The sequence below is a fragment of the Aotus nancymaae genome, unplaced genomic scaffold (assembly GCF_030222135.1).
Source record: "Aotus nancymaae isolate 86718 unplaced genomic scaffold, 86718_ANA_hifiasm-v0.15.2.pri h1tg000003l, whole genome shotgun sequence".
NCBI classification, from domain to species: Eukaryota; Metazoa; Chordata; class Mammalia; order Primates; family Aotidae; genus Aotus; species Aotus nancymaae.
Window position 1 is genome coordinate 37,229,041 of NW_026988414.1, and position 27,588 is coordinate 37,256,628.

The window sequence follows — 27,588 nt, forward strand, 5'->3', positions numbered from 1 at the left end:
ATTATAACCATTTATAGACATTTTGTTTCCTTCTTGGTTGCATGCTAAGGACAGAGGCTATTTTCATCTTTGTAGTCACTTAACCTAGCCTAAAGCCTGGCACATAGTAGATGATTAAAATGTTATACTCAGTTGAACTAACGAGCAACTGAAATCTTCACCAAATTAAACTGGAAACACTTCAGAGCAGAATTTGGCTCATTACAAACGTGGACATATTTACACATACTTCGTTCTAGCCCTCCTTTTTGGGATGTGGGGTGCTGAAAACGATCTAGGGAATCCAGTGATGGGCTTCTGGAATATGCAGGGGGAGTATCCTTGGGACAGTTCCTCTCTTAGAGTTTCCTTCACACCTGGCGATGTGCTCCCTCTACTGCTAGTGGGAACCACAGGAGGGGACCCAGAACAGCAGGTTCCAGACAGAATGACAGACATCCCGCCCTTTCTCCCCCTTTAACCTCACCAGTCTTCAACTCCATCCTATTAGCTGCTTCCAGTGGGGACTGCTGAATAGCTAGGAAAGAATGCAGTGTGTTTCAAAAGTCCAGCACTAGCTGAGGAACACTTTGTTTTTTTCCTAAAAAGGGCAGTCTATAAAGTTACATAAGACCCAGCTCTGCTCACTGGGAGCTTTTCCAAATCCATCTGAAGAGACTCCTCAAGCTGTTTGGAGTTCAGGAAAAGGGTTTGGAATTTCCTGCTTGGCCAACTTATACTGGAGCTATCTCTGGATAGATGTTGGGAGACTCCCGCAGACAAAGTAGTAACTCTGTTCTCCCATTGTCAGCTGCTGCCCCACTGGGTTCACCGGGGGACAGCAAATAGCATAATCCATTTATAGTCAAAATCTCAGAGTAAGGACAAGCCCTTTGCTAAAAACACAGCCCACCTGGCATCAAGCCTAAGGGCCCACCCAAAGGAGGCAGGACCTGGGAAATCTAACAGCCCAACCCAGAAGTACGTAACAGTGCTCTGGAAGAGTTTCCTTCTCTGCTTTGGGCAAATGTTTGAAGGAATCTGTGGCCCTGAGAACCTTAAATGCCAAAGTCTTGCCCGAGGACTAAATGGCTTACTCAATAAATATTAACTGAGCACCTCCAAAGTGCCAGGCACTGTAATGTGTGAAAGAAACAGACTTGATGCCTGCCTTCATGGAGCTTACAGTTCACACCCAGGGAGACCAAACAAGTACGTAACTATGACTAAATACACAATTAAGTAGGCCTTTGGAATGTGCTGCATTCACAGGAAAGACAGTTAAATCATGAAAGCCAGTTCCGTCCAGAAAAGCCAATTAGCATATTTATTAATCAGGGTCCAGTTTACACTGTATTTATTGGCAACTACAATTATCTGTGTTTTTTCTTTCTAAAATATTTTTTTTTTTAGAGATGGGGTCTCACTATGTTGGCCAGGCTGGTCTTGAACTCCTAGGCTCAAGCGGTCCTCCTGCCTTGGCCTCCTAAAGTTCTGGGATTACAGGTGCGAGCCACCACATGCCCAGCCAATTATCTATGCCTGAACCGAAAACTCTGGCACTTGGAAAGTCACTGGAATCTATCAATAACATACTCTTAGTTAAGCTCCACTTTTATTCCCATTCATTTTTTGGGAGTTCAGTACCTGTTTTTACATTACATATTTTTATTTAAAGCATAGGAACTCACTTCAACTAACAAACTATTGTTCATTACAGTGAAGAAATAGAACCCTGATTTGCTCCTTCCAGCATCAGGCCACTTATTTTTGTTTCTTTCTGGTCAATGTAAAGAGCTAAGAAAAGATGGGTATAGAACTCTGCTCTTAAGGACTAATTCTGTAGCACCTGGCAAGTTATTTGATTCTCCTCAGCCTCAGTTTCATTTTAAAGTGGAGATAATACCTTCCCCACAGGGTGGTGGCAGGAGTTACAGAGAAGATATATAACACATCTAGGACACTGACTGTTATTTAGGGAGGGCCCAATAAGTGACAACTATAATAAATGTGAATCAGGAATCCCCTTTTCTTTTCTCGAACCTGAATCCCTCCTATTGCCTTTTTAAGACTGTACTACTGTTCAATTTACCAGTTTACAACAAGGAACCATGTCACGGTCATAGCCAGTGTTTTCTTTCTTTTTTTTTATGAGACAGAATCTTGCTCTGTTGCCCGGGCTGGAGTGCGGTGGCACAATCTCAGCTCACTGCAACCTCCACCTCCTGGATTCAAGCGATTCTTCTGCCTTAGCCTCCCGAGCAGCTGGGACTACAGGCACCTGCCACCACGCACGGCTAATTTTTGTATTTTTAGTAGAGATGGGGTTTCACCATATTGATCAGGCTGGTCTTGAACTCCTGACATCATGATCCACTCACCTCGGCCTCCCAAAGTGCTGGGATTACAGGCGTGAGCCACAGCACCCGGTCCAGTGTTTTCTTTTCAATAGGAATACCACCTTAAATTCTTTAACTTTTCTTTATGGCTTGTTATTTTTCCCCCTGTATAAGTTTTAAAGTAAAGCAGCTCTAACTCAGGCAATATCCCAGGAAAATAGATAGAAAAGAGGTTAGAGTGAATTTACAAGTTATCTGTAAATCACGAATTTTCTACCCAATGAACAGAGTTAGGTACATGTTTACTTGAATTGCTCACTGTCACCAGAACATAGTAAAAGCAAGTCTTCCACATAAACTCATAGGCTCACAAGATTCTCCTTAAAAGATCTAATTATTTCCAGACATGTATATCATGTGACCCTCCCTAAGTTCCACAGCTTCTGCTTTAGAAAAGTTTCTCTGGGCAAGGTGGTGTGCCTCTGGGGCTCAAGTGGTCCTCCTGCCTCAGCATCCTGAGAAGCTGGGACTACAGGTATGCACTACCACACTTGGCTAATTTTAAATTTTTTTTTTCTTTGTAGAGACGAGGGTCTTGAACTCTTAGCTTCAAGTGATCCAGCCTCAGCCTCCCAAAGTGCTGGGATTACAGGTGAGAGCCACTGCACCCAGCCTCATTCTGATTCTGATTCCTGATATTTTTATAATTTTTTTTTTTTAAAGAATAGTTTAGGAATTTCTCTATATCCTTGGTTTTCCAAATTTCCAAGATGAAGTACCCTGGGCTAGGGTATTTCTATTTGTTATGCTGGGTAGTCAGTGGACTCTTTCAATTTGTAGATTCATATTCTTCTGTTCTGGGAAGTGTACTTGTATTCTTTCCGTCTTTTCCTTTTGTTTTTGTCCCCACTGATGTGAAAGGTTAAGAAAAGAGATTAAATTATGGAACAACATACCTGAGAAACCGTGGTGGCTCCAGAATTTTGCTATAGGTTGAATTTAGGAGCAGCAAACAGATTAAAAGGGATAGGTGAGAGTGGGGTAGCATTAGGGAATTGTCATAAAGTTCCATTTGTATAGCAATCACAGTGTTTTTACTCAGAATATAGGTTTATTGAGGTAGCTTAAAGAGTTACCATTTTTGTATGATATTCTCTGCATATGGATGACAGCAATCCCAGAGTGGCTTAAACAACAGAGGAAATGTACTGTCACACATATCAAGAAGACTAGAGGCACAGTGACTGCCAGGTTAGTGAATTCAGCGGCTCACCATGTCCTTTAAATCTGCCATCGTTAGGTCAGAGCATGGCTGCAGTGGTCATCTCAAACAGTACACTGAGATATGTTAACATTCAGAGGCATGTACGGAGGAAGGTGGCTATCTAAACAAACTGTTATATTTCAAAGGAGGAATGGGGAAGTCGTTGCTGGGTAAGCAATCAATTGTGATCAAGTAGGAGGGTATGCAATTCAGAGCACCAGGGAGGGATTACTTAGCTTTTGTTAGGAGGTGGAGTATTTCCTCCAACTAGAGGAGGCGATGCCTGTAGACACATTTGTAGATTGGTGGTAGGAAGTAAGAGAGTTCACATATGATGCCTTCCTTTTTTTCTTCCGAGGTACATAAGTCAAGACTACCAACAGCATAGAAAAGGAGAAAGGGAGGGTGAGCGGTTAAAGAGAATAATGAAGAGATGAAAATATTTGTTGTGAAGAGCAGAGTAGGATACTTGTTAGAGAAATATAGTAAAATTGCTGCCAATATGAACTTTGGTAATGAATTCAGTTTTAAATTTTTTGGAACATAAACTCAAGATTGTATGGTCTTTATTTAAAACTGGATCACTTGGCCCTTTCACTCGTCTCCTCCCAGTTCAAAATGCTTGTATCTCTTAATAGCCGCATTTTCTTAGATCTGCAATTGGGCTCAGCCCACTCAAGCCTTAACACAATCTTCTCTGTAGTTTCAGCCTTTTTCTGGAAAATCAGATTAGTCTGCCCACCATGGCCACTGTGCTTCCTGTCATAATGCCGTTTTCCCTGGGCATACAGAGAATCCTTGCCCTTCCTGGACTGTGTCACTTTGTGGGGTTGATACTTGCCACATTTCTCACAGAAAGTCTGGTGGGTTTTAGGAACATTCACCATGTTTGCTGAAGCACTGTCACCTGGAAATGATGAATTTAGAGTGATGCTAAATATGCTGGGCTGTACAATTTTCTCCAGTAAAGCTTAGCTATTTGAGTACAGACATGGAGAAGGTAAGGGGTTATGTTCATTCAGGGATGGGGTTTTATCAGGTAAGTATACTTTCAAAAGAATGATTGTAGTATCAGTGAAGTTTTAATGAAGTTAAAGGACTACTAGTGAGGATACTTCAACAAGTGAATGGAATACACTAAGCTATAAACCATAAAGTCTGCATGGCAACATGGATAAATGTTTAGGAACTAATTAAAATAAAGCAAAATATAAAACAATTTTAATGCCACAATTACATCCATGCAAAATTTATATATGCGTGCAAACAGAAAGGATAGGCAAGTGGGATTGTAGATGATTTAAATTTATTTTGTGATTATTCTTATTTTTATTTTTATTTTTTTCTTGAGATAGGGTCTCCCTCTGTTGGCCAGGCCAGAGTGCACTGGTATGATCACAGCTCACTGTAGCCTCACCTTCCTGGGCTCAGGTGATCCTCCCACCTCAGCCTCCTGAGAAGCTGGGACTACAGGCGTGTACCACCACACCCAGATAATTTTTAATTTTTTTTTTTTTTTTTTTTTTTTTTTGTAGAGACAGGGTTTCACTATGTGGCTCAGGCTAGTCTTGAACCCTTAGGCTTAAGTGATCCTCCTGCCTTGGTCTCCCAAAGTTCTAGGATTACAGGTGTGAGCCACCATGACTGGCCCATTTTTATATATTTATTTTGGTTTTTAAAATTCCTACTTAAATGTTTTAGATCATGTTCAGCTTGGATATAGATCTTTCTTAATGAGCTTTATCTAATCTACCAGTCATCACTGACCTGTCTTCTGCACTTCTTTAAAACTTATTCATAGAGCTAAAATCATACTTATCCTAGGGGCCAGGCTGTTACCTCTGTGAATGTTACTAAATCAGATCTTTTATGAAAGCAAAGCAACCTAAGAAATCTAACAGATTTGCTGAGCTAGGCTTAATGTCAGTTCAACCCTTGTAATTCATTCATTCATTCTCTATTCATTCTATCAATATTTACTGAGCTTATACCATTTGTCAGACATTGTGTTAGGCACCAGAAATATACAGTGAAAAATAAAGCCTATCACAAATTGTGTGGAAGGGGACAGGAAGATCTCAGACCAGAGCCTGAAACTCATAAAGGACTTCAAATTTAGCTTTTTGTTTTTATATTCAAATGAAGTTATAAGTATATTTTAAAAATAACAGCTTTATTGACATATAATTCATTTGGTATAAAGTTCACTTTTTTAATGTGTACAATTCAGTGGTTTTTAGTGTATTCACAGAGTTGTGCAACTATGACCATAATCTAACTTTGAGATATTTTCATCAATCCTAAAAGCAAGCCCATCCCCATTGATCTTGTATCCTACAATCTTACTGAACTAGTTTATTAGTTATAATAGTTTTATGGATTCCTTAAGATTTCTATATACAAGGTCATCTGCAAATAGCAATCATTATATTTCTTCCTTTCCAATCTGGATACTTTTTATTTTTCTTGCCTAATTGTTATGACTAGAATTTCCAGTACAATGTTGAATAGAAGTGTTGAGAATGGACATCCTTCTTTTGTTCCTGATCTTAGAGGGAAAGTTTTCAATCTTTCCCCTTAAGAATGATGTTAGCTGTGGGTTTTTGTAGATGCCTTTTATCAGGTTGAGAAAGTTAGATGCTATTCCTAGTTAAGTGTTTTTATCATAAACTTGTCAGATGTTTTTTCTGCATCTACTGAGATAATCATGTTGTTTTTGTCCTAAGTACAATCATTATGGTATTAAAATAAATTAATTTGTTAATGTAAATACTTAAAATACACTAAAATTATTATAATAGAGGTTTGGATTGCAATCATTTTCAATATATGAAGAATTTCATATATTAAATGGAAGAGGTCAATTTCTCTCTAGATCTCTGAGAGACCCTGGATTCAAAAACTCTATTCCTGTCCTCATGGAGTTTATGGTTATATAAAATAATTTGCTAATTGTTATAATGGAGCTCCAGACAAGGCCAAATCAAGGAGTAGTGGAAATAGGCCCAAGTTCGCATGAGGTAATCAGGAAAGGCTTCAGAAAGGTCAGATGACTGAACTGTTAGAGGAGGAGTAGAAACACGTGGCAGGGTTGGGGCTAAGGAAGGGATTTCAATTAGAGAGAACCATGTGCACACAGAGTTCCTCAGAAAGATCCGAGCTCCAAAGTCCCAGACTCAAGACATAGACTCCCAGGGCATGTGCTGAAAGAAGGAGTAATGAAATTACAAAAGAAAACTAAAGACTTAACCATACAGATATAATGTAATTCTGTATGTCAAAAACCGCAAACAAAATTAAAAGGCAAGCAAATATTTGGTATAACAAAAGGCATATATATTTAATATGTAAAGAACTTGTGTGAATAACTAAAGACTAAGATTTTTTAAAAATTGTGGTGAAAACACATGAGATCTAACCTCCTAACAAGTGTTTAAATGTATAGTACAGTATTGTTAACTAACTACAAGCACAGCGTTGTACAGCAGATGTCTAGAACTTATTCAGCTGGTGTAAGTGAAACTTTATACCCAGGGAAGAGCAAATCCCCATTCCCCCGCAAAACTCTCACTCCAGGCATTGGCCACCACCATTCCTTCTATTTTTGCTTCTATGATTTTAACTATTTTTGGTAACTAATACAAGAGGAATCATGCCATATTTGTCCTGTGACTTTCTTATTTCACTTAAAACTAAGATCTTAATAGAAAAATTGGTAGGATATGAAAAAACATTTCATAAAAGAAATAGAATATACTTAATGAATATACAAAAAGTGTGAACTTTAAAGCAATAAATTACCATCTTTTGCTGACCAATTATCAGACAAAATAATAATACTTCTGGTGAAGGGAAGTACAATAGGCATTTTCATGCATTGCCAGTGTATGTCTATTTTGGTATAGTCTTCATAATGAGCTCAGAAAAATATATATTTCAAGTCTTAAAACTGTTGAAGTCATTTAACTCAGTAACTATACCTCTAGAAATCTATCCCAAGGAAATTATCAGAGATGTGGATAAGGATTTTTGCATAAAGTTGTTAATAATTAAAAAGTATAAAAATGGCCAGGCGTGGTGGCTCACTCCTGTAATCCTAACACTTTGGGAGGCCAATCACTTGAGGCGAGCAGATCACTTGAGGCCAGGAGTTTGAGGCCAGCCTGGGCAACATGGCAAAATCCTCTACTAAAAATACAAAAATTAGCTGGACATGGTGGTGAGTACCTGTAATCCTAGCTACTCAGGTGACCGAGGCAGGACAATTGCTTCATCCTGAGAGGCGGAGGTTGCAGTTAGCCGAGATCGTGCCACTGTACTCCATCCTGGACAACAGAGTGAAACTTTGCCTCAGAAGAAAAAAAAAGCAAAAAAATAATAGATGTTGGTGTGGATGTAGTGAAAAGGGAACACGTATACACTGCTAGACTGAAAACAGTATAGAGATTCCTTAAAGAACTAAAAGTAGAACTACCATTTGACCCAGCAATGCCACTACTGGGTATTCTACCCAAAGGAAAAGAAGTCATTAAGTGAAAAAGACACACGTACACACATTTATAGCAGCACAGTTCGCAACTGCAAAAGTATGGAACCAACCCACATGCCCATCAACCAAATGGATAAAGAAAATGTGGTATACATACACCATGCAATACTACTCAGCCATAAAATGGAATAAAATAATGACCTTTTTAGCAACTTGAATGGCGCTAGAGGCCATCATTCTAAGTAAAGTAACTCGGGAATGGAAAACCAAGCATCATATGTTCTCACTCACAAGTGGGAGCTAAACTATGAGGATGCAAAGACATAAGAATGATATAATGGACTCTGGGGACTAGAGGAGTAAGGGCGGGGTGGGGGATGAGGGATAAAAGACTGTATTTGGGTATAGTGTACACTGCTCAGGTGATGGCTGCACCTAAATCTCAGAAGTCACTACTAAAGAACTTATCCAAGTAACCAAAAAACCACCTGTATCCTAAAAACTATTGGAAATTTTTTAAAAAGACTATAAAACCACAAATGTCCAACATTTGGGGTAAGTAAATTATGGCTCGTTCAAACACAGATTTCTTATACAACTATTAAAATGTTGGCCTCTAAGAACTGTTCAATGATATGTTTTCATTTTATACTTGTCTTTTCTAGATTCTCTATAGTAAGCATATATTTTATCTATATTCAGAAAAACAAGACAATTTTTTTCAGAAAATATTTTTAAACAAAAAAGTAGAGTTTTTTTAACTTTCAAGGAAAAATGTACACTTTTAATCTTTCTCCATAAAAAGGAACTTCAGTTTAAGCATTTTCTAGGTAGAGTCTGGGCAGCTAAAAGTATTTCCTTAGAACTATTCTCCATGATCCCTTAATCTTGAGGGAGTGAGAGATTTATAACCCTAATCTTTAAAGGAAGAAATCTCTTTCTACCTTTGAGTCATAACTCAGTAGGAGAAATATCTGTATCAGTGATGTTTCTTTTGAGATGGTGGAGTCTCACTCTGTCACCCAGGCGGGAATGCAGTGGCATGATCTTGGCTCACTGCAACCTCCACTTTCCAGGCTTAAGCAATTCTTGTGCCTAAGCCTTGGAGGTAGCCCGGCTATTTTATTTTTATTTTTATTTTTATTTTTAGTAGAGACAGGGTTTCTCCATGTCACCAAGGCTGGTTTCAAACTCCTGAGCTCAGGCAATCCACCTGTCTTGGCCCCCTCAAAGTGTTGGGATTCCAGGTGTGAGCCACCACACCTGGCCTGTATCAGTGACTTTTTATTCTTTACAGAGCTCCTCCAGTGGACTTTGAAAAGGAAGTGAAGGGGATATAGATGAAAAGAGGGAGAGTTGAACAGGTTAGACTCTACTTCTCCCAACTCCATGCATTCAATCAAAACAGCCCAATTTTTATCTTTTTGAGTCCCTTTCCTGTAGAATATATTTGAACAAGTCTCTCCTTTTTTTTTTTTTGAGATGGAGTCTTGCTCTGTTGCCAGGCTAGAGTGCAGTGGCACAATCTTGGCTCAGTGCAACCTCTGCCTCCTGGGTTCAAGTGATTCTCCTGCCTCAGCCTCCCAAGTAGCTGGGATTGAGGCGCATGTCACCATGCCCTGCTAATTTTCGTATTTTTAGTAGAGACAGGGTTTCACCATGTTAGCCAGGATGGTCTCGATCTCTTGACTTTGTGATCTGCCCACCTTGGTCTCCCAAAGTGCTGGGATTACAGGTGTGAGCCACCACACCCAGCCATGAACTTCTAAAAAGAAGTTTGAAATTCTTTATTCTCTACTACAGATTCTCACAGGCCACTGAAAAGCCACAGCTGTCTTTTTCCTCATAAGATAAATGGTCCTTGTTAGCTATTCATCACCACCACTTGGTTGTCAGAAAGGACTCACAAAAGTATAATGAGGCAGGTGGTCCTGCTTCCAGCCCTCCTCTCTCCAGCCACTATCTTAAGGATGAATAAACTAGTAAGATGCAGGTTGCTGTGTTGGATATGAGGCAAAGAACATTAAATAAATCATCATATAAACTGAAAGAGACACTATGCTATCTAAGAAGTTAACGATAGCTGTAAGTTAAGTATAAAACTAAAAAGGGTAATATTTTAGTAATATTGGACAAAGAGACCAACAGTATTCAAGGGAAAGAGGTGCAGCATATAAGAGCTATTAAAAAGTAGACTAGCTCTGTATGACCAAATAAAACATGTCCTTCAAAGTAGTCACACTGGTTATGAAGGAATAATTGGCAAGAGAAAATAATTTTTTAAACTCCAAAAAACAAAGTAGCCACCTTGAGAAATCTTACTCATCCCAGTAGTGCTCCTAGTAAAAACATTCTTAGAACTCTTTAGAAGTACAAAAAAACACCCGCCCACTCACAGAATTGTGAACTACAATCAATTGTTGTTTTAAGTCACTAAGTTTTGGGGTGTTTTGTTATACAGTAACAGATTATGTGATATGGTCTGGCTGTGTCCCCCACCCAAATCTCATCTTGAATTTTCATGTGTTATGAGAGGGACGGGAGGTAATTGAATCATAGGGGCAGGTCTTTCCCATGCTATTCTTGTGATTGTGAATATGTCTCATAAGATTTGATAGTTTTATGAGGGGGAGTTTCCCTGCATAAGCTCTCTCTTTGCCTGCTGTCATCCACCTAATATGTGACTTGCTCCTCCTTGCCTTCTGCCATGATTGTGAGGCTTCCCCAGCGACATGGAGCTGTAAGTCCTTTAAACCTCTTGCTTTTGTAAATTGCTCAGTCTTGGGTATGTCTTGATCAGCAAGGTGAAAACAGACTAATACAGTAAATTGGTACCAGAAGCGGGGTGGGACGCTGCTGAAAAGATACCTGAAAACGTGAAAGAGACTTTGGAACTGGATAACAGGCAGAGGTTAGAACAGTTTGGAAAGCTCAGAAGAAGACAGGAAAATGTGGGATAGTTTGAACTCCCAAGAGATTTGTTGAATGGCTGTGACTAAAATGCTCATAATGATATGGTCAATGAAATCTAGACTGAGGCAGTCTCAGATGGGGACAACAAACTTCTTGGGAACTGGAGTAAAGGTGACTCTTGTTGTTTTAGCAAAGAGATTGGTGGCATTTTGCCCCTGCCCTACAGATTTGTGAAACTTTGAAATTGAGGTAATTTAGAGTATCTGGTGGAAGAAATTTCTAAGCAGCAAAGCATTCAAGACATGACTTGGGTACTGTTAAAGGCATTCAGTTTTATAAGGGAAGCAGAGCATAAAAGCTCAGAAATTTTGTAGCCTGACAATGCGATAGAAAAGAAAATCCCATTTGCTTAGGAGAAAGTCAAGCCAGCTGCAGAAATTTGCCTAAGTAACAAGGAGCCCAATGTTAATCCCCAAGAGAGTTGGGAAAATGTCCCCAGGGCATGTCAGTTCTTCATGTCAGGCCCTCTCATCATGAGCCCAGAGGCCTAGGAGGTAAAAGTGCTTTTGTGGACTGAGCCCAGGGTCCCTGTGCTGTGTGAAGCCTAGAGATTTGGTGCCCTGCATCTCAACTACTCCAGCTGTGGCTGAAAGCGGCCAGTGTAGAGCTCAGGCTATGGTTTCAGAGGGTGCAAGCTCCAAGCCTTGCAGCTTCCACGTGATGTTGAGCCTGTGAGTGCACAGTAGTCCTCTTCTCATAGCTCCACTAGGCAGTGTCCCAGTAGGGACTCTGTGTGGGGGCTCCAAACCCAAATTTCCCTTCTGTACTGCCCTGGCACAAATTCTTCATGAGGGCCCCACTCCTGCAGCAAACTTCTGCCTGAGCATCCAGGTGTTTCCACATATCTTCTGAAATCGAGGCAGAGGTTCCCAAACCCGAATTCTTGTCTTCTGAAGTTTTATAAGGGGGAGTTTCTCTGCACAAGCTCTCTCTTTGCCCACTGTCATCCATGTAAGATGCGACTTTCTCCTCCTTGCCTTCCACTATCATTGCGAGGCTTCCCCAGTCATGTGTAACTGTAAGTCCATTAAACCTTTTTCTTTTGTAAATTGCCCAGTCTTGGGTATGTCTTTATCAGCAGCATAAAAATGGACTAATACAGTAAGATAGAAATGTCTGAATCACTAGGCTTTGGGAGATGTTTAAAAGGAAATCATTAGTCTTATAGAAAAACTCTAGCTATCCAGAACTCTTAAAAAAAAAAATGCTGTTCTGTTTGGCTGTATCTTTAAACAGAAATAAACAACTTTCAAAGAACAAGTAAAGAATGTTTTGGAAGAGATACAACTCCAGGATGAATGAGACTCGCAGTAGGACCCAACTTTCTCCCCTGGAGATTTTGCTTTTTACCTCAGGTTCATCTAAATCCTATCTATGCTGCCTTTAGGAGTACTTTGCTCTTTCTTTTATCTGAGCATGGACAAAAATAAGTATCCATTTTCCCTAAGTACACTAAATACAAGGGTGCATTTTCTATTTTTAAAAGAATTATACAGGAAAATAAAGCACAAAGTATAAAAACAGATAAACAAGTTAAATATAGATTTTTTTTGGATCCTAAGATAAACAAGTTAAGCATAGACTTTTGATCCTAAAATAATTAAATTTTAGCCAGAAGTTGGCTGGCCCTATTTTTCTTTCCACCCAGTTATCAGTCTATTGTCCTTGTCCACAGGAACTCACACAAGAAGCCAAAAATGCAACACATACCTCAGAGCTCACCATCTCATCTTCTTGAAGATAAAAGACTTGCATTAAACCAAGAATTCCAAGGAACAGAGGGTTTCTTCCTAAAGTATCAAAATTAACTTTTAAAAAACTTTTAAGTGTTTTGGTAGAACTGTTTTAAAAATGTATTATGTAGGCTATAACTTAACTTCATGACTCACTACTGGTTTTGTTTGTTTTTTGTTTTCTGTTTCTTTTTGAGACAGTCTTGCTCTGTTGCCTAGGCTGGAGTGCAGTGGCACAATCTCCAGCTCACTATAGCCTCTGCCTCCTGGGTTCAAGTGATTCCTGTGCCTCAGCCTCCAAAGTAGCTGGGATTACAACAGGTACATGCCACCATGCCTGGCTAATTTCTCTATTTTTAGTAGAGTTAGGGTTTCACCGTGTTGCCTAGGCTGGTCTTGAACTCCTGGCCTCAAGTGATCTGCCCGCCTTGGCCTCCTAAAGTGCTGAGATTACAGGCGTGAGCCACCATGCCTTACTACTGTTAACATTAATAATATACTAGGTTAAAATAATGTTGTTTTCAGTGTCTATTAAGGACTTGCACACCAAATCAACAGTCCCATAAGGATTGCGTGTTAAGAGAATGGTTCACTTTTGCCATTTCTTTTTTGAGATGGAGTCTCACTCTGTCTCTCAGCTGGAGTGCAGTGGCATCATCTAGGCTTACTGCAACCTCCACCTCCTAGGTTCAAGCAATTCTCTTGCCTCAGCTATCCAAGTAGCTGGGATTACAGGCACACGCCAAGATGGCTGGCTAATTTTTGTATTTTTACTAGAGACAGGGTTTTGCCATGTTGGCCAGGCTCCTGACCTCTGGTAATCCACCTGCCTCAGCCTCCCAAAGTGCTGAGATTACAGGCATGAGCCACCACACCTGGCCTTCTTTTGCCATTTCTATTTAACAGTACTGGAAGTCCCAGCCTGAACAATTAGGTAAAAAAAAAATAAATAAAATAAAATAAAATAAAAGGCATCCAAATAGGAAAAAAAAAAAAGGAAAATTATCTCTGTTCCAAGATTACATGATCTTGAATGGGAATGCCCTAAAGATGCCACAAAAAACATGAGAACTAAAAATGATTTATTAGTTGCAAATACACTAATCATTTATTAGTGTCAGCAAAGCTGCAGGGTACAAAATCAACACATAAAAATCAGCTTTTTTTCTCTTTAATTAGCTGAGAATATAGGTGGAGTTGTTCTACACTCCTGTAGTACCTGTACAATTTTCCTGTGGCAGTTACCACAAAAGACAGACAGGAGAAACAAAGTTCCACCTAAGTGTGATAGATGTAGATACATATCTTTCACAATGTTTCACATGGACAGAGAAGTGATAAATCCTGCACCCAAGGAGTGAAAGGAAGAGAGCGTATCTGCATGCCCAATGATCTCATGTTTAATAGCCTCTACATCTACTAATGAGCCCACTGCCAATGCAAGAGGGTCAGTTAAGTGGACATGAGCGTGGATATCATTAATAGTCTCAATATTTTTAATGTCCACAGTTAATGTTTTGATCACCCTAGGTCTGGAGATCTTCTTGGGGTATGATGAAGATCCTGTTGTCCTGAGATAGCTTCCCAAGGATGTGTTTATTAGAACATATAATCTACTGCCAACTTGAGAAGAAGTAGTATATAGTATTCGGGTATGTGGCTGGTAATACATAATTGTGGCTAGGGGATACAGAGAGTTGTTGACCCATGGAACAAATTCTACCCAAATGGTTTGCAACACCAATACAAAACAGTTCTCCAGTTTACTAATCCAATTAAGTTATTTTCATCCACAACATGCTCAACAAATGGGCTTACATCAGTATGGGGTTGTGCAGTGAGGATCTGCAAGAAAAGACTGTATGTTGCTTCTCAGTGATGACTGCACTATCAAATAATGGATTCAACATATCCACAATGTACTGCTGTGCTGTATCTCTCTTCCCTCAATGAGAAATCATCATGACAACTTGGCCAGATGCATCTGAACAGTCTATACCAAACTTGTCATCTAGAAACTTATACTCACAATGTAAGGAGAAGGAAAGGTGCAGATCATGAAATTTTATATGGGTTGGGTGCTCAAGTACTTGCCTATTGAGATGCTTGACTGTTTAGTCACTATTCATTTTGGGAGGATTAAATGATAACCTGGTGCCAGATCCAAGTATACATACTCCTAGTTTAATCTCAGCTACACCATAAGTGCTCAGTATAAGTGAGGAAGATGAGCAATATAGACAATTTTGACCTTAGCATTCTCTAGGCAAAAACAGAACTGTCTTTTGTACAGTTGTTGAGCGAGTGCCCCTATGTCGGGGCCACTTCTACAATACCACCATGTAGTGCATGGATCTGTTACATACTGTTTTACTGTAGTACATCCAGCTTGATCAGGTGCAGGGCGATAATTGAAGGAGCCCTTCTGGAAAATGCCCCAAGATATGTAAGTCTCTAGGATCTTGCACCTTCTGATGGTTGTGTGGAATTCTTCAGAGGAATAATCAGTGATAGTAACTTTACATGTTACATTCATAACAACTCTTGTTGGAAATTTAGGATATTCAAATCGGACAACACCCGGAGTTTGTGTATTACAGAGCTTGGCTTATAATAGTCTGAGGATGGATCCCATGCATCACCTTCAGCAAGAGGAGTACATACGCTGGCCACATGCAAGCTCGATAGAGCTGGGTAAGTGACTACAGGTGCAGGAGACATAGCATCTCTAAGCTTAGTCAATGCTAGGGAGCCTTTGTAGAAACAAAATAAGATTTAATGCACCAAGTTTTGTTTCTATGGAGGTGAGCCTTTTATGGCTCAATCAGTGATACTGCCTGACTGAATTTTAAGTCGAGTTTCTTTAAAGACTTCTGTTTCTTATTGATTCTCTGTGATCCTCTCCAAGAGCTTCCTGAGAACCTGGCTCGATTGAGGTTTGGCTCTTGCATGCCTCAAACTCTGCAGCCTTGAGTTAGGTCTCCACTTGCATGCTCTTGTTTGTTTGGACTGTCTAGATCTAAGCCCTTCTCCTCCGCTGCTAACTCAGCCACTGACTTGAGAGTTTCTCTACTAGCTCACTCATCTTTACTCTCTGATGCTTCTATTGCTTTGGTATAATTCTTTTCATCTGTTTTGGAGCAACTTTGTCCAATCAGCTGTATTCCTTTTTTTTTTTTTTTGAGATGGAGTTTCGCTCTTGTTGCCTAGGCTGGAGTGCAATAGCGCAATCTCAGCTCACCACAACCTCCGCTTCCTGGGTTCAAGCGATTCTCCTGTCTCAGCTTCCTGAGTAGTTGCGATTACAGGCATGTGCCACTATGCCTGGCTAATTTATATATATGTATATATATATTTTTTTAGTAGAGATGGGGTTTCTCCATGTTGGTCAGGGTGGTCTCGCACACCTGACCTCAGGTGATCCACTTGCCTCTGCCTGGGATTACAGGCGTGAGCCACCACGATCACCCTGTCCAATCAGCTGTATTCCTATACACTAACATGGAAATTAAAACAATTCCATTCATAGTAACATCAAAAAGAATAAAATACTTAGGAATAAACTTAACCATGAAGTGAAAGACTTGTACACTGAGAAATACAAAACATTGCTAGAAGAAATCAGACATAAATAAATGGAAAAACATCTGGTGATCAAGAATTGGAAAACTTGCTATCATAAGAGATGTCAGTACTACCCAAAGTCAGCTAGAGATTCGATACAATCCCTATCAAAATCCCAACAATGTTTTTTTGCAGAAATAGCAAAATCCATCCTAAAATTCATATGGAATCTCAAGAGATCCTGAACAACCAAAACAATCTTGAAAAACAAAGTTGGAGGACTTATACTCTTGACTTTCCAAACTTACTACAAAGCTACAGTAATCAAAACAGTGTTTAATCAGCATAAAGACAGACATATAGACCAATGGAAGAGACTAGAGAGCCCAGAAATAAACCCTCACATATCTGGTCTGATGAGTTTTGACAAGGGTGCCAATACCATTCAGTGGAGAAAGGACAATCTTTTCAACAAATGGCGTTGGAAAACCTAGATATCCACAAGGAAATGAATTAGGTTGGACCCTTATCTTACATCACATACAAAAATTAACTCAAAATGGATCAAAGACCTAAAGATAAGAGCTAAAACTACAAAAAAAGAAGAAGAAAAGGACAAGAAAACAGAGGGAAAGCTTCCTGTCACCAATTTGGCAATGATTCTTGGGTAAGACACCAAATGCACAGGTAACAAAAGAAAAATCAGATAAATTAGATTTCAAATTTTAAAACTTTTGTGCATCAAAGAACACTGTTAACAGAATGAAAAGGCAATCCATGGAATAGGAGAAAATATTTGCAAATCATATATCCGAGAATGGATTAATGTCCAAAATGTATTCAAAAACTCTTTCAACTCAACAACAACCGAATTCAAAATGGGTAAAGGACTTCAATAGGCATTTCTCCAAAGATACAAAAATGGCCAATAAGTATCAAATACATGAAAAAATGCTCAGTATCTTTTCGTTAGAGAAATGCGAATCAAAATCATGAGATACTACGTCACACTGATTAGAATGGTTATTATTATTATTTTGAGATGGAGTTTTGTTCTGTCACCCAGGTTGGAGTACAGTGGCACAATCTCAGCTCACTGCAATGTCAGCCTCCTGGGTTCAAACCAGCCTCCTGAGTATCTTGTATTACAGGCATGCGCCACCACACTTGGCTAATTTTTGTATTTTTAGTAGAGATGGAGTTTCAGCATCTTGGCCAGGCTGGTCTTGAACTCCTGATCTCAGGTGATCTGCCTGCCTCAGCCTCCCAAAGTGCTGGGATTACAGGCATTAGCCATCATGCCCAGCCTAGGATGGTTATTATTTTTTAAAAAAGAAAGAGTGTTGCCAAGGATGTGGAAAAATTGGAACCCTTATGCATTGCTGATGAGAATGGAAAATGCTATAGCCACTGTGGAAGACAGTATGGTGGCTCCACAAAAAAACAAACAAAAAAAAAACCATAAAATTACCATACAATCCAGCCATCCCACTTCTGGGTATATAACCACAAGAACTGAAAGCAGGGATTCAAACACATCAGTATATTCATGTTCACAGCAGCATTTTTCACAAGCCAAAAGATAGACGCAACCAAAATATCCATCAAGAGATGGATAAACAGAATATAGTGTATACATACAATGGAATATTACTCAGTCTTTAAAAGGAGTGAAATTCTGGCCAGGTGCAGTGGTTCACATCTGTAATCCCAGCACTTTGGAAGGCTGAGGCTGATGGATCACTTCAAGTCAGGAGACTGAGACCAGCCTGGCCAATGTGGTGAAACCCTGTCTCTACTAACAATACAAAAATTAGCCGGGCATGGTGGCATGCACCTGTAATTCCAGCTACTCAGGAGGCTGAGGCATGAGAATCACTTGAACCCAGGAAGCAGAGGCTGTAGTGAGCCAAGATCACAACAGTACACTCCAGCCTACATGACAGAGTGAGACTCTGTCTCAAAAAATAAATAAAAAGAAAAGGAGGGAAGTTCTGATACAGGCTATAATGTGGATGAACCTTAGACATTAGGCTAACTGACTGCAGCAATACTCACAATAGTAAAGACATGGAATCAACCTAAATATCCACCAATGACAGATTAGATAAAGAAAACGTGGTATACATACACTATGGAATACTATGCAGCCATAAAAAAGAATGAGATCATGTCTTTTACAGAAACATGGATGGAGCTGGAGGTTATTATCCTTAGCAAAGTAACAAAAACAGAATACCAAATACTGCATGTTCTCACTTATAAGTGGGAGCTAAATGCTGAGAACTTATAAACACAAAGAAGGAAACTACAGACACTGGGGTCTTCTTGAGGGTGGGAGGAGGGAGAGGAGCAGAAAAGATAGCTATTGGGTACTGGGCTTAATACCTGGGTGATCAAATAATCTGTACAACAAATCCCTGTGAAACAAGTTTACATAACAAACCCTCACAGGTACCCCTGAACCTAAAATACAAGTTTAAAAAAAAAAAACCCAACAACAAAAAAGACATTATGCTAATTGAAATAAATCACTCACAAAGGGACAAACAGTGCATGATTCCACTTACATGAGGTACCCACAGTAGTCAAATTCAAAGATAGAAAGTAGAAAGCCTGGGGCTGAGTAGGGAGAAATGGGGAGTTAGTATCTTATTGGTACAGTGTTTCAGTTTGGGAAGATGAAAAAAAAGTTCTGGAGATTGATGTCAGTAATGGTTGTGCAATAATGTGAATACATTTAATGCCACTTGAGAATGATTATGATGGTAAATTTGTTATATATATTTTACCACAATAAAGAGTAAATATGGTACAGCACAAGTTCTACTATGAGTTATTTTGTTGTTAAGATTTCCTTCTACCTCACCACCTAGCTCTCTGAGCGATGTTGACATCTGGCTACTCAAAATAATGCTCTGGTTTTGCATGATGGACTCATTTGACAAAAGTTATATTATATGCCAATGTGTGAATGTTTTTTTTCCCCCTGGGTAACTTCAACACTAATCAATCAGACCATCTCTAGATAGCCTGCCCTTACCCTAACATGCAGTGAACCAGCTCTTCAGTCAAGTGACTTTTAGCAGAGTGCACAATCATTGTGTATGAGTAATAGGAAGAAAAGGGTGAGTTATTATCCTAAATTTGCAGATAAGCCCCAGAGAGAAAAACAGAACAGATAAGCCTTCCCATGAACTTGCCAGATTTAGCAAGTAAAAATACAGGACTCCCCGTTGTTTATCTGAAATTCAATTTTAACTGGGCACCCTGTGTTTTATCTGGCAACACTGAAGTATTAGAGGTGAGTAGAAAAATAATCCAGGGTGTTCTGGGGTAACTGAGGTCTTAAGAGGGAGACTAGACAGGAAAAAGCAGAAAAGGCCACTAAACAGATATCATTTAAAAAAGAAATTGTACTGTTTAATCCATCCAGCTCAAGAGTCCTTCCCCAAATTGGGTTTGTATGATCCAAGACTTTATTTTTTTGAGACGGAGAGTCGCTGTCACCCAGGCTGGAGTGCAGTGGCACGATCTCACCTCACTGCAACTTCTGTCTCCCAGGTTCAAGCAATTCTCCTGCCTCAACCTCCTGAGTAGCTGGGACTACAGGTGCGCACCACCATGCCCGGCTAATTTTTCTATTTTCAATAGAGAAGGGGTTTCACCATGTTGGCCAGGCTGGTCTGGAACTCCTCACCTCTAGTGACCCACCCACCTGAGCCTCCCAAAGTTCCGGGATTACAGGTTGAGCCACTGTGTCGGCTGGGCCCGATTCAAGACTTTATAAAGGTATGTCAGAGGGTGGAAGACACAAAGTGGAAAAGGATAAATCAAAACTAGAAATGGGTGAATGAGAACATGTCCAGCCTCCAGTTAAGGCAGCTGTGACTTCAGAAAGGAATCTTAAGCACCATCATAGTAATCAGAGGGATCCTAACCTAGCTCAAAGCAGAAGGAAACCATGGCTGGCCATACAGCAGGAGGGGCGTAAGTAACGGGATACCAGGTATACTGTTTGGATCTGCTCTTCCATTAAGCCATCCACCACTGCTTAATACTTAAGGAGCTGGCCAGGAAAATCCAATCACTACTTTTATTTGCTAATACTTTGAGCCCCAGTTACAATAATACCACTACTAATTAGGTAACTACTTTCTAGCTTATCAACTCTTACAGCTTTCTAGCCGTTGTTTCATCCCTCAGCGATACCACCTGCTTCCCCATGGAACCCAAACCCTAATACCCTCAGGAAAGTAAATCTGCTCAGGTCACCCACCTAAGAATAAACAAAAACAGGTTTCAGGCCCTTTGTCCTTTGAAAATTCCACTTTTTTTTTTTTTTTTTTTTAAAGGCCTGTGTTCTTTATCACGGACACTGTTCACATAGTGGTAATCCTTGCCTGACTATGGTCTGTCTACTCGTTCCTGCGTTTCATTCCTCCGCTACTTGGTGCGTTTTGTTCAATTCTTTGTTCAAAACGCCAAGGACAACTGGTAGTCAAGACCCTCCACCGACACCACTACCGTGAGCCAGGGACCATGCTGGGGACTGAGGATACAAAGATGAGTAGTGTACGGTCCTTGCCCCCAGGACAGTTCCCTATGTCCGCAGGGCCGGCCTGAAGGGCCACAGCCAACCGTGGGCAACAGGATCACTGTGCCCTTCGCGGCAAGTGAGCGCAGTGGTAGGGGACGAGTACTGCCAAGCCGAAGGTTTTCCCCAGGTAAAACTGGATGACAGAGAGACGGAGACTGAAGAGACGCCGGCGCCGGGCAGATATTAACGGGAGCCAGGGGCTAAAAGGACGGAGGGCGCAGAGGACCTGGCCGGGGACTGGCCGTAGGGAGGTCCCCGCTGCAGTCGCGGGCCTGGGTGCCGGGCGGCCGCGCTTCCCCAAAGCCGTCACAGGGGCTTGGGGTACCACGGTGACTACCGAGCGCGAGTCATTTTGTGGGGGAAGGTGTCTCCAAGGGGGCAGTTTGAGGAGACGGTTGGGGGTGCATCTGGGGTGGCGCCCAAATGGACGGTGAGTGCTGGATGTGTGAAGGTCCCGTGGACGCAGAGTTGACGAGTCAGAGAAGGCCGGGGGTCAAAAGGGTTGGAGGTCTGTTCAGAGGGTCGGGGCGGACGCAGCGGGCGGGTGCAGCCAAGGAGGAAGGGAGGACGCTGAGGGCACAGAGGTGGGCAGACAGGCCCTCTCTCCCCTAAGGGAGCCCTTGGAACGCGGGGTAGTGGGTCTGTGGGACCCCGCCAGCCTCCGGAGAGGCGTTCCTACCTCGTTTCTCGCCTCAGCCTCGTCCTTCCGCGCCGGCGGCGGCGGCGGCGTTGTCTCGCACCCTCCAGGAGTCGCGTCGCAGCCTAGAGGCGCCGGCGCCCCCTCCCTCTGGGCAGGTTGGAAATGCCGGCCCCTGTCGGCGTGGCGCGATGGTCCAATCTGGGTTGTCTTCAGGTCGCCCCTCCGGGCGGCGCGTTGGTTCGGTCCGCCCGGCCGCGGTGCTTGCCCGGTCTCCGGCTCCCGCAGCGATGGGCGCAGCCGAGTCACGCGCAGAGCTTTCCAGCGAGGGGGGCGGCGAGGCTTCCGCCGTGGCTCCGCCTTCTGCGGCCCGTGCCCGCCCCCGCGGGGTGGTGCCTGGCGACGCGCCGCTCGCGGGTACAGGAACCCAGGGAAGCCTAGGGCGCCTCGAGGGCCGGGGTGTGAGCGTCCAGCTTCGTCTAAGACGGCGGTTCTCAACCCTAGCTCTCCAGTAGAACCTAGTGAGGAAACTAACAAAACAACAACAAACGGAGGCCTGACCTCACCCTGGACCGACTGACTCAGAATCACTGGGGTGGTGTAGGTGGGGTGAGGTGGGGTTGGCCCCTCCATGCATAGCCAGGGTTCCGAAGCCCTGGTGAAACCTAGAACCCATACGCCCCTTGCTCTTCAGGGCCGGGTGTGTGGGGGAGTCCTGCTGCTTCCAGCCAGAGTGGGGTGGGGCAGGCAGTCCTGCAAATATTAGTTATGGGAAACGCACTGTATTAGTCCGTTCTCACACTGCTATGAAGAAATACTATGAGGGAAAGAGGTTTAATTGACTCACAGTTCTGCACTGTTGGGGAGGCCTCAGGAAGTTTACAATCATGGCAGAAGGCAAAGGAGAAGTAGCCATCTTTTTCATGGGGTGGCAGGACAGAATGAGTGCAAGCAGGGAAATGCCAGACGCTTATAAAATCATCAGGTCTTGTGAGACTCACTGTCACGAGAAGGGCATGGGGGAAACCAGCCCCGTGATCCAATTACCTCCACCTGGTTCCGCCCTTGACACACGGGGATTATAATGGGGATTACAATTCAAGATGAGATTTTGGGCGGGGACACAGCCAAACTGTTACAGGTAGTTAGGCATGAGCGGGCAGGAGAGGGTTCTCCCCTCCTACCTACTAAGGATGTCGGTGACGGTTCTGAGGCAGGAGAACAGGGTCTGGAGGCAGGGAACCTAAAGCTGTTTCATGCCAACTTCCTGGAACTAAATTGAAAGGAAAACCCTAACTTTCCATATGTAAGTAATAAAAGGACTAGAGGCTATTCCCTTTGCAAACCCCCCACCTTTTCTGCACAGCAGATGGAAAATTGGCTGTCTGCAACCAAATAGACTCATTGTGTGGTCAAGTCTAACTTTGCATAGAAGTATAACTTTGTGACTTTACCCTAGCCTCTGATTTGCAAAAAGCCAATTTTCACATGTGCAAAAAGCAACCAATCAGATGTTTGCACATGGGTGTGACCTTTGTAACTTCAGCCTCTGCTTGGCTGCTTTTTGCAACCAATCAGACTGATTGCAGGCTACCACTTCATTTACATGAGGTGAGCATGAAGTGGCCAATGGGAAACTTCTAGGGGATATTGGCACCCAAGAAAATGCTGTTTCCCGGCCCCTGAGCGCTGCGCGACTGGTCGCCACTCTGTGGAGTGTGCGTTTGTTTTCAGTAGATCCCTGCTTTCCTTCTTTTGTTGCTTCATTCTTTTTTTGCTTTGCTGGGCGTTTTGTCCAATTCTTTATTCAAACCGCCAAGAACCTGGTCAACTTGCAGTCACGACCCTCTACTGGTGGCAGTTCCATAATTATCTCATTGCCTCTTTAAAAATGATAATTTGGCCGTGCTAGGGAGAGGCCATTTCCTGATGGTCCACACCTGTTAACATCAAAATGCTAATTGTATGCAGGCCCCAGGGAGAAGCAACTTTCTGGGCATGTGTGTTAGGAGACAAAAATGGTGAAGTATGATCTTCTGGGGGCATCCTCCACTGGAAAAGGGTAATGAAAGCACTGCACATTTGGGAAGCCCATTCTAAGGGAAGAATCATGGGAATGAGGCAAGCCTATAAAAGTCCTAGGATGCCGGGCGTGGTGGCTCAGGCCTGTAATCCCAGCACTTTGGGAGGCTGAGGGGGGGGCGGATCACCTGAGGTCAAGAGTTCCAGACCAAGCTGGCCAACACAGTGAAACCCTGACTCTACTAAAAATACAGAAATTAGCTGGGCATGGTGGCGGGCATCTGTAATCCCAGCTACTTGGGAGGCTGAGGCAGGAGAATTGCTTGAACTCAGGAGGTAGAAGTTGTAGTGAGCTGAGATGGTGCCATCGCACTCCAGCCTTGGCGACAGAGCGAGACTCAGTCTCAAAAAAAAAAAAAAAAAAAGTCCTAGGATGATGGTTAGCCACTTGACCTTCTCTTTTTAACCTTCACGTGCCCACTCAGGTCTCTTCCAAGCACACTTTCCTTTCTTTCCTGTTCTAAGGCCTTTTTTTTTTTTTTAGGCAGAGTCTACTGTGTAGCCCAGGCTGGAGTGCAGTGGCGTGATCTCGGCTCACTGAACCTCTGCCCTCCCAGGTTCAAGCAATTCTCCACCTCCACCTCTGCCTCCTAAGCAGCTGGAATTACAGGTGCCCACCACCATGCCCGGCTAATTTTTGTATTTTTAGTAGAGATGGGGTTTCACTATCTTGACCAGACTGGTCTTGAATTCCTGACCTTGTGATCCACCCGCCTCAGCTTCCCAAAGTGCTGGAATTACAGTTGTGAGCCACCGCGCCTGGCCTCTAAGGCCTTTTTAAATAAACTTCCATTCCTGCTCTGGAACTTGCCTTGGTCTCTTTTTCTGCTTTACGCCCCACAGTTGAATTCTTTCTTTTTGAGGAAGCAAGGACTAAAGTTGTTACAGACCCATAAGGATAGGCTGCTGGTAACTTGGGGTAACTCAGATCTCAGTAACAAAACCATATCACCCACTAAGAAGACTCTGTTCTAGGTTCCAAACTCACTGAAAGAGAGATGGGGCTCACAGTCAAGGAAGCAGATAAATGTCATGATATGTAGCATATCCTCAGGCTTCAGAGAAGTGATGTGAGCTGAGTTTTGAATAATGAGTGGGAGGTAAAGGGAGAATTGGCATGTGCAAAAGAACTGAGGGGCAAAATGACTGATGTGATTGAGAGGTGTGGTAGGCAATGGAGAGAGCCAAGGAGAGCCTGTCAGGGTTTAGTGATTAAGCGTCTATGACTACTAAGGAGTTGGGAGAAAGGGCCTTATTGTGGAGGCAGGAATGACAAGATCAAATATGAATGTTAGAAATAAAGTTGTGAGGGCTTAAATAAGGGTGTAGGTGGAGAGGGCTAGCATCGCCAGTGGGGAACCAATGAGATCAGACTGCACAGTGTGATCCCCCAGTTAAATGGTCTGGATTGGGCACTTAACCCAAACTGGACCAATTAGAATTACTTCTCTTAGAATTTGGAATTGGGGGACAAAGAGCTACATCTCTGCTCAGACTTAAATTGGACTTAACAGGGTAATTTAGGAGCTATGCAGTAGCCATCTTCTACTTGCCCATTTGGCCTGAGCAGCATTTTTGGATACAATGAGTTCTAAGTTTCTAAGTTTTGGATACAATGAGTTTCTCTTCAAAGAATCAGTATGTCATTATGTTCAGTTATTTGTCCTCCATTTTAAAGTTTAACTTCCTTGTAGTTCCAGTAAACAACTCTCTCCACTGGTTCTAATCAGTAGTTCACATCTGTTCCCCCAGCCCCCGGCTCCATCCTGACTCATCCCGGTCACCTGCTTCAGTCACCTGCTCCAGTCATCTGCTCCAGTCACCTGCTTTGACCTAGGTCACCCCTGGCTACCTGCTCTGACCTTCCTGTAACCGTCCTTCCTGCCAAACCACCCACTCTGCCACTCCAGCTCGGACCCCTGCTCTCTTTAAAACAGCCAATTGGGATTAGTCTAGCTTGTGCGGTCTAACCCTAGCCAATAGGGGAATGACACAGCAGTAGGGGCAACCCCTGTCAGGAATAAGTACCCCTTTTCCTCCCTTGTTCAAATGTGTGGTCACCATTGCTCCATCCATGAGCCACACCCTTCTATGGAAGTAAACTGCCTTTCTGAGAGGATTTATCTTCAAGTGCTATTTCTTTTGCAGCATCAAAATTTTACTTATAACAGCACTGAAAAACAGTTTGCTGAGAAGGAAGATCAATCCGTTGCACATGGAGTAAGTCTAGACACAAAGAGACTACTCCCTAGGTTCTTGGGACCTTCCAGCAGCTGGTTTCACTTCTTTCTGAGGCCTACCCAGCTGGATTCCTTCCCCAGGATGGTGATGCATCCTTCTATCCATAGGAATCTCATTTTTGGCTTCAGTGAGTGTGGGTTACTTCCTGTTGTTTATGTTAAAGAATAACTTTCAAAAAGGTAAAATAATGAGCCTTATGCAAGTATTTTTATTTTTTGAGACAGGATCTCTGTTACCCAGGCTGGAGTGCAGTGGTGTAATCATGGCTCACTGCAGCCTCAATTTCCTGGACTCCAGCGATCCTCCCATCTCAGCCTCCAGAGTGGCTGAGACTAAAGGTGTGCACCACCACATCTGGGTAATTTTTGTATTTTTAGTAAAGACAGGGTTTCACCATGTTACCCAGGCTGGTCTTGAACTCCTTAGCTCAAGCAATTCACCTTCCTCTGCCTCCTAAAGTGCTGGGATTACAGGTGCCAGGCACTGCGCCTGGCAGAGCTTCATATAAATATACAATGAACATATTTCAAAGGTTTTATTAAACTCACTAATTAATGAGGGAACCAGTAAGATATTAAAACCTGTTCAAATGAAGATTTGACTTAGAAATAAATGTCTGTTCTCTAATTCATTTGCATCACCCAGAACAGGAATCATTTGCATTGTTATAGGCAGGAAATCTTTTGCATTATTTATTATCAGTATTCTAAAGTCAAATTCTAACTCCAACGAGTTAGAAAATAGCTTACTTATAAAATAGGAACATAGTCAAAGGAAATCAAAAGGTCTCACCACTGATATAAACAATTCCCAAGGATCCTTAACAACACTCAACATTCCATTAAAAGGACACCCATTTTAAAGTCTTTCTTAAGTTTTCCAGACACTTGCAAATCAAAGAATATACAAAAACACAGAGACATAAGAAAGCATGATGCTGCCCGGGTGTGGTGACTCACACCTGTAACCCCAGCACTTTGGGTGGCCAAGGGCAGTGGATCACCTGAGGTCAGGAGTTCAAGACTAGGCTGGCCAACATGGTGAACCCCATCTCTACTAATAATAAAAAAATTAGTTTGCATGCTGGCAGGTGCCTGTAATCCCAGCTACTCAGGAGGCTGAGGCAGGAGAATTGGTTGAACCTGGGAGGTAGAGGTTGCAGTGAGCTGAGATCGCACCATTGCACTTCAGCCTGGGCAACAAGATCCAAAGTCCGTCTGAAACAAACAAACAAAGAGGCCAGGCTTGGGGGTTCACACCTGTAATCCCAAGACTTTGGGAGGCCAAGATAGGTGGATCACCTGAGGTCAGGAGTTTGAGACCAGCCTGACCAACATGGTGAAACCCCATCTCTACTAAAAATAAAAAATAGGCAGGCATGGTGGCACATGCCTGTAATTCCAGCTACTTGGGAGGCTGAGGCAGAATTGCTTGAATTTGGGAGGTGGAGGCTGCAGTGAGCTGAGATCGTGCCATTGCACTCCAGCCTGGGCAACAAGAATGAAATGCTGTCTCAAAAATAAAAATAATAATAATGAAACAACAAAAACAAAGAAAGCATGATGCCTTAGGGAAACTCAAGTCGTATGGGTGTTAGTTAAGTATGGGCAAAGTGTAGGAGGAAGGCAGCAGCGAGATTAAGAAGGGCCTTGTATGCATGTTTGGGAATTTGGATTTTATTTTATTT

The 27,588-nt window shown here is 42.3% G+C and overlaps 1 protein-coding gene and 1 pseudogene across 4 annotated transcripts in view; both read right to left on the bottom strand.

Annotated features, from left to right (window-relative positions):
* Window positions 1–27,588, bottom strand: part of RUSC2 (RUN and SH3 domain containing 2) — a 117,129-nt gene that overhangs the window by 49,578 nt on the left and 39,963 nt on the right. Inside the window, exon 1 of one of the 4 annotated variants that reach the window (XM_012463295.3) lies at window positions 21,621–21,706. The exons of 1 other annotated variant lie outside the window; for it this stretch is intronic. The gene's annotated coding sequence lies outside the window, so the exon portion shown is untranslated. Of the gene's footprint in view, window positions 1–7,809; window positions 11,630–21,620; window positions 21,707–27,588 lie in introns of those variants that run through there. 2 more of the 4 variants (XM_021671529.2, XM_064380299.1) reach the window with 2 other exon arrangements.
* Window positions 3,407–7,803, bottom strand: LOC105724584 (large ribosomal subunit protein eL42-like; annotated as a pseudogene).